Source organism: Prunus persica, chromosome G4, assembly GCF_000346465.2.
Source record: "Prunus persica cultivar Lovell chromosome G4, Prunus_persica_NCBIv2, whole genome shotgun sequence".
Taxonomy (NCBI): domain Eukaryota; kingdom Viridiplantae; phylum Streptophyta; class Magnoliopsida; order Rosales; family Rosaceae; genus Prunus; species Prunus persica.
The window spans coordinates 25,074,301-25,082,938 of NC_034012.1; positions in this window are offsets into that span (position 1 = coordinate 25,074,301).

Consider the following 8,638-nt stretch of genomic DNA (forward strand, 5'->3'; position numbering starts at 1 on the left):
GGCATTATGTTTACTTTGTTTCTCTCATGCCGATGTTGCAACTCTGGAGATTGGAGTTCTTCTTTTTTGTTTCCCTTACTAGACTACTACAGATAACTGCTACTGCCATGTCCATCACCATACAGTTTCTTCATTCAAATCTTGCTATGCTGTGCGCGCTCGATTTGCGGGGGAGTGTTATGGAGTTACAATAGTATTTCAGTTACAATAGTTAATCCTACTAATGATAGGAAATGGTCAGTTGTCAGTTACGTTGTTATTAGGCCATAACTCCATATTTATGTTTGTGATAATGACTTGTTGTAACTGTAGATTATTCTCTACAGACTTTATATATATTGTATAATGATCATATGAATAATATAATGGAAAATCAGTTTCTTCAATAAGGATCTACCACTTGCTTCAATCAACGTCACTACTACATCTGCAATCCCTACATCAAGCAGTGGGTTGCTCTTCCTCCCACCCCCAAATGTCACAAGGAAGTACTAGTGAGATTCTTATGCAGTCTCAAGGAAGATGATGAAAGAAGAATAAGTACAAGATTGTGCAAATAATAATCCCTGATGATATTCCAGGGGCTAATACCTTACAATTTTGCTTGCAGATGTTCTGTTCTGAGAGTGGTAAATGAACAGGCAGTTGCATCAAGCCCACGAAGCTTTGCTTTGAATTTGTGTAATGATGCTGGTGTTGTTCACAATGGGATGTTGTATTGGCGTGGGGTTGACTTTATTATTGGCTTGAATCCCTACTCCTCCAACGATAATATATACAGTTGTCGTTTCATCAATAAACCGGCTGAAGTGAATCGGAGAATTGATTATCTAGGTAAGTGCCAAGGGTGCCTGCAGATATGCCAACTGTTCCCCTATCCAGTTCCGAATGGTCAAACCTACTATGGTGTTAGTACCTGGGAGTACAAAGATAACGATCATGAGGTTGACGGTGAACGGTGTTTGGTAGACAGATTTTACACTGACCAAATGGAATCGAGAAAAATCGGGTGATCACTGATTGGGAGAGCTATTGGAAACGTAATATTAGCGTGCAAGGTTTTGATCCAAATAAGGAGGATGTCTTGTATATAGAATTGTGTCAACACTTATTCAGGTACAACATTCGTACTAAAACCTTCAAGAATGTTACATTCGCATCATATGAGGGCAGTAAGTGTTTTGGGAGACTTGCTTGTCCATTTGTGATCTCATTGTGGCCAACACTAAAGCACCAATATGCATCTGCATGTCCATCCTGATTGAGCAGATTAATTTGTTGTTTTTTTTTTTCTACATAGATTTGTTATTAAACTTGATTATAAACGACATTATTTATGTATTGTACATTATGATTGTATGAACAATTTTTTATTAATTTTTTTAACTGGGCCGATTTTCGTGTTTTCTCATATACAGATGAAGACACATTATGAAGTCACAACAATTCAAAGCATATATGTTACAGATGGTCGTTGTATATAATCTTTTATAGTTAGTTTTGGCTTAGATGTCTTGAATCTTGATCATCATTACATGCTAGAGTAGTGATGGACATATTTTATATTATATATTTAACCTCATTCTTAGTATAATTTGGTTAATATTTTGGAAGAATTTTGATACTTTGAATTATATTTCCAATATAGGACTTTCGATTCTCTCTAGAGCAAAACATAATCAAATTGAGGAATTTTGGAGTAATTCCAGTTGGAGGACGTTCTTGAGTCACTTAGCTTGATCGTACCAAAATTTCAGATTTTTCTTCCAAGCGGTTATTTTCTGGCAACAAAATAAAGGAGCAGTGCGCGGTGCTGGAATAGTGACGTGTTGGGCTTTTATTGCGTTTTTGGAGTCCAAGATGACCTCGGATGGGTTCGTGACCTTCTAGAGAAGTGTTCGAAACATTTTTATCTTTAAAACAAGCTATCTTGGGCCAGATTTGGAGGAGGTTTGGAGCCAAAACGTGGCTGGGCAGATTTTGGGCAGATTCTCCTATTCCAATTTGGACTTTATTTCCTAGTATTATTTTATTTTAATTAGTTTCCTTGTGGGGATAGAAAAGCTGTACATTGGCAGCTAGGTTTTAAGGGATATTTAAGCTCTTTCTCACAGGGAATTGAGGACTCCCTTTTTCACTTTTGAACTTGGTATTGTGGAGAGCAATTGCTAGGGTTTTGGGTTTTCACAACTTTCAGGTGTTTTCGTTCTTTTCTTCTTAATGATATTTTCTTGGATTTCAATTATGAGTATGCGTAACTAAATTTCTTTTGCTAGGGTGAAGCCTTGAACCTTAGCATGAATATGTGATTTTTATTTATTTGCTTATGATGAGTGCATGCCTACTTGAATTGTTAATCACTGTTTTAAACTATCTAATTGTCTTAATGCCTGATCACCATTAGGATCTTTAGAAAAGTAATTGGATGCAATTTTGGTCGGAAGGTTCCCTGAAATTGATGCTAGCTTCTTGTGATTAATAATTGTAATTTCACTTAAGATGAACACCACGTCTTAAGGGTTGCATGGTTTTTCAAAGGGTTTTCACAAAACTTAATGAGTCTTTCATGTTCAGATTTGATCCGAACGTCCGGACGGGTTGCATGTTAGATATACGTTCTGTGTTGGAGGTTCCAAGTAGAATATACATTAGGAAAACCTAACCTTCAAATTGGCATGTGCAAATCATAAGTAATTGGTAAAAGTTCATAGGATTGCTAGGTGATGGTGAAACCCTAGTGTTTTTATAAATTGATATTCAAAACTCTTTCTTTCAATCGTATTTGTTTTTGTTTAATATTTGTTTTTTAGAATCAACCAAATTTATAATCATCTTTCTTGACTTTTTATTTTAAGTAGTAATTGGAATTTGTTTTTACATAAATTGCTAATTAGTCCTTGAGGAAAACGACCTTGCATGAGCATCTATACTACAATAGCCTTGTATTCTTGCAAGTATTTTATGTGATTTTAACACTGTTTGCACAAGTACTAAAAATCCTATCAAGAAATTGGCGCCGTTGCCGGGGACTATTTTAGACAATTTTTGTTTAACCTTTTTCTGATTTATTTCATTTTATTTTATTTTTAATTTTCGTCCAAAAAAAAAATTTGAAATTGAACAATTTTGTTTCTGTTGCAGATTTTGCAGACTGCATGGTCCAGACCAGATCAGGAACTGCACAGATTGTACAATTTGATCCAGAACTAGAGCGCACACTGCATAGACAGCGGAGAAAAGTTACTTGGGCTTGGGACTGTTCACTGCAGGGCACTTTGCTGCAGAATCTGTTTGCAAACGAGAGTAACATGGCGTTAGAATTACCTGCGGCAGGTAGACCACTCAGGGAGTCATTGGAAGCCCGTGCCACTGATGTTCCCAATTGCATTGTGTATCCTGAACAAGAAGAGGGTGATTCGTTCGAGATCAGGCACCATATGCTTGAAATTCTACCTACTTTTCAGGGGTTGCCTAATGAAGATGCAAACATACATATTGCAAAATTTATTGTGGGTTGCAAGAATATTTTGATTAGGGGTTTTTCTGCTGAGGCTATTAAGTTACGTCTTTTCCCTTTCACTTTGAAGGACAAGGCAGAAACTTGGTTATTCACTCTACCAGCTAATAGCATTACTACTTGGCAGCAGTTACACACAAAATTCCTGAACAAATATTATCTAGCATCCAAGACATTGAATTACAAGAGGGAGATTTTGACATTCACACAGAAGCCCAATGAAGAGTTTCATGAAGCGTGGGAGAGATATACAGAGATGTACATAAAGTGTCCACATGTTAAAATTGATTCAGATACACAAATGAATATTTTCTTTGATGGGCTTAATCCTACATCTAAGAGCCATGTGAATGCATCAGCTGGAGGATCATTATCAAATAAATCTGCAAGAGAGGCATTTGAACTGTTTGATATGATGGCTACAGAATCTCAGCAATGGGCAGCAGAACATTCACAGAAAAGGGGCATTTTTGAGTTATCAGTAGGTTCTCCCAACATGTCTGCACAAATGGAAAAAATGGATAAGAAAATTGATGCAAAGTTTGATATGCTTCTACAACATATAGCAAGTTCTACACAGCAGCCACCTACATCAACAGTTTGCACTATATGCAGTATGGCTACACATGACATAATGGGCTGCCCACATAGAGACTCTTACCCAGAGCTTGTTGATCAACATGTCAATATGATGAACAGCTATCAAAGGCCTAGGAATGATGCATATGCAACTCATTACAATCCTGGATGGAGGGATCACCCTAATTTCAAATGGGGTGACAATCAGACTAATGCCAAACCATTCCAGCATGCACAAGAACCTTTTGTTCCCTCCAAACCATCTCTGGAAGATCAACTTGCTAAACTGGCAGCAACAACTCAATCATTCATCGAGGGCAACAATCAAAGATTTCAAAATGTTGAAGCATCAATTAAAAGTTTGGAGCAACAATTTGGACAGCTAGCTACACGGATTTCAGACAGAGAAAAGGGCAAATTTCCTAGTCAAACAATTCCTAATCCAAATGGACGTGAAGATTGCAAAGTTGTTCGGACTTTACGATGTGGAAAAAGCTATGACAATCGTGAAAATAGCATTGAAAAGGAGCAGCAAATAGTGGAAGATAATACAGAAAATTTTGCAGCAGCAGAACCTGCCAAACCTGCAGAAAAACATAATTTGGCAGATCTAGAAACTGTTCCAAAACAAGTTCCTGAGCGTGTTTATGAGGCCCCAATTCCATATCCAGAACGTTTGAAGCCTAAAGCAAAAGATCAGCAACTCAAGGACTTTATGCAGACATTATCCAAGGTTCAAATCAACATTCCCTTACTGGATGCAATTAAGAAAATTCCATCATATGCCAAATTTTTGAAGGAAGTTTGCAGCAGCAAAAAGAAGCTTTCAGATTTGGACAAAGTTATTTTGACAGAACAATGCAGCGCAGTTTTGCTACACAAACTACCACCTAAGAAAAAAGATCCAGGGAGTTTTAATATTTCTTGCACTATTGGAAATTCTAATTTTAAAAGTGCTTTAATTGATTTGGGTGCAAGTATTAATTTGATGCCTTTTTTTGTTTTTCAGCGATTGGGGCAAGGAGATTTAAAGCCTACATCAATTATACTTCAACTAGCTGACCGTTCAATCACTTATCCAAGAGGTGTTATTGAAGATCTAATTATTAAGGTTGATAATCTTTATCTACCGGCAGATTTTGTGGTTTTAGACATGGATGAAGACCTTCAAACACCTATTATTTTGGGGAGGCCGTTTATGGCAACAGCTAGGACCTTAATTGATGTGGAAGCTGGAACATTGACTTTACGGGTTCAGGACCAATCTATGGTGTTTAATTTGTTTGAGGCAGCAAAACGTCCTGCTGAACAGCTAGATTGTATGCGTATTGACATGGTAGACAGTATGGTGCAGGACAGATTTTATGCTAATTCAAAAACAGATCAGTTGCTGCATGTTTTACAGGGGGCATTTGAGACAGATTCTGAAGATGAAGGTGTTCATGAGTACATACACGCATTGAACAGTCTGCCCACAGTGTTGCCAAAATTTAGGAATGTGTATGAGAGTTTAGGGGAGCCCAAACAGCCCCTTAAACCATCCAGACAACAGCGGCCAAAATTGGAGCTGAAGCCTTTACCACAACATCTTAAATATGCATATTTAGGAACTGCAGAGATGCTGCCAGTTATAATTGCAGCAGATTTAACACCGACAAAGGAGGATAAATTGCTTCGTGTGTTGAGAAAATATCAAGATGCATTGGGATGGACAATTGCGGACATCAAGGGAATCAACCCAGCACTATGTATGCACAGAATATTAATGGAAGACGACGTAAAGCCAACAGTTGATGCTCAACGCCGCCTTAACCCAATTATGAAAGAGGTGGTCAGAACAGAGGTTATGAAATTACTTGATGCAGGTATGATTTATCCTATTTCTGACAGTAAATGGGTTAGCCCGACTCAAGTTGTGCCTAAACGAACCGGTATTACAGTGGTGAAAAATGATAATAATGAGTTAGTTCCTACACGATTGACTACGGGTTGGAGAATGTGTGTAGATTACCGGAAGCTTAACACAGGGACAAGAAAAGACCATTTTCCATTGCCTTTTATTGACCGGATGTTAGAAAGGTTGGTTGGGCGGGCTTTTTACTGTTTTCTTGATGGGTATTCTGGGTATAATCAGATTCCAATCGCACCAGAGGATCAAGAGAAGACTACTTTCACTTGTCCATTCGGTACTTATGCTTATCGGAGGATGCCATTCGGATTATGCAATGCACCTGCTACGTTTCAACGTTGTATGATGAGTATTTTTTCTGGCTTGGTTGAAAATATTGTGGAAGTTTTTATGGATGATTTTTCTGTTTTTGGGGATTCATATGATCAGTGCTTACAGAATTTATCATTAGTTCTTCAGAGATGTCAAGCGACGAATTTAGTGCTAAACTGGGAAAAGTGTCATTTCATGGTTGAACAGGGAATTGTCTTGGGTCATTCAATTTCTATCAAAGGCATCGAGGTTGACAAAGCAAAGATTGAAGTTATTGCAAAGCTGCCACCTCCTACATCAGTAAAAGGTGTGAGATCCTTCTTAGGACACGCAGGTTTTTATCGTCGGTTCATCAAGGATTTCTCCAAGATTAGTCGACCCTTATGCACTTTATTGGCTAAGGATGCACCATTTAATTTTGATAAGGCCTGTTTAGAAGCATTCAACAAGTTGAAAGCACTCCTAACTTCGGCACCCATCATTGCTGCACCAAATTGGGATTTACCATTTGAACTAATGTGTGATGCGTCAGATTATGCTGTCGGGGCAGTTTTAGGGCAGCGAAAAGATAAGCTTCCCCATGTCATCTATTATGCAAGTCGTACTCTAAATGATGCACAGCTTAACTATGCAACTACAGAGAAGGAATTGTTGGCAGTTGACTTAGAGATTAAAGACAAGAAGGGCAGTGAGAATGTTGTGGCTGATCATTTATCTAGATTAATTATTCCAGCAGCTACAGAGGCAGATTCTCTACTGTTGAGTGAAAGTTTCCCAGATGAACAGCTATTTGCTGTCATAATTGACACACCTTGGTTTGCAGATATTGTCAATTATTTGGCTAAGGGTGTGGTGCATCCAGATTTTTCCTACCAGCAGAAAAAGAAGTTTTTATCTGATGTAAAGCACTATTTCTGGGATGAACCGTACTTATACAAGTATTGTGCAGACCAGATTATTCGCAGGTGTATTCCGGAGGTTGAACAGGAAAGTGTTTTAAAGTTTGCTCATCACTACGCTTGTGGAGGACATTTTGGGCAGAAAAGGACAGCAGAGAAAATCCTACAGAGTGGGTTATTTTGGCCAACACTTTTTAGAGATTCACAGAATTGGTGCAAGGCATGTGATAGGTGTCAAAGGGTCGGCAATCAATCCAGAAGGAATGAGATGCCCCAGCAAAGTATCCTAATTGTTGAACTATTTGATGTTTGGGGTATTGATTTCATGGGACCATTCCCATCTTCTAATGGGCACCAATATATTTTAGTGGCTGTGGAATATGTTTCAAAATGGGTCGAGGCCATTGCAGCACCAACTAATCAAGGATCAGTGGTCCTGAAGTTCCTCCAGGGGGTTATATTTCCACGTTATGGAATACCGCGTGTTATTCTTAGTGATGGGGGGAAGCATTTTATTAATAAACCATTTGCTAACCTACTGGCAAAATACGAGATTAATCATCGCGTGGCTACACCATACCACCCACAGACATCTGGTCAAGTTGAAGTTTCAAACAGAGAAATAAAGCGTATTTTGGAGAAAACAGTGAGCTCTACAAGTAAGGATTGGAGTTTCAAACTAAATGATGCTTTGTGGGCATACAGGACAGCTTATAAAACTCCTATTGGGATGTCACCATTCCGACTTGTTTATGGGAAAGCCTGTCATCTACCTATGGAGCTGGAGCATAAAGCTTACTGGGCCATTAAAGAGTTAAATTTTGCATATGACTCAGCTGGGAAAAAGCGGAAATTGCAGTTAAATGAGCTAGAGGAAATTCGTCAAGGTGCTTATGATAGTTCTCGCATCTACAAGGAAAGAACTAAGGCATTTCATGACAGTCAAATTTTACGAAAGGAATTTCAGCCAGGGCAAAAGGTTCTGTTATTTAGTTCAAGGCTCAAGTTGTTTCCAGGGAAATTAAAATCTCGCTGGACTGGACCCTACCTAGTGACTCAAGTTTTTCCTCATGGAGCAGTTCAAATCACTAATGAAGATAAAGGCAACACGTTCAAGGTGAATGGTCATAGGCTGAAACCCTACGTGGAGACACCCTTTGACATTGCAGCCGAGTCTTTGACTCTGAAGGAACCAGTGAATTGACCACCAGGCTTCTGCAAAGTCTAGCTACAGACTTAAAATAGCGCGCTTATTGGGAGGCAACCCAATTTTTCTAAACTCTTTACTTCTTTTATTTTCAAAACAAAAAAAAAAACCAAAAAAAAAAAATTTGTTGTTTTCTTTATCTAGTTGTTTTTTTTTTTCTTCTTTCTATTCCTAACACATAATTGACTCAATGCAGGCCGTTTATGACTCAATGC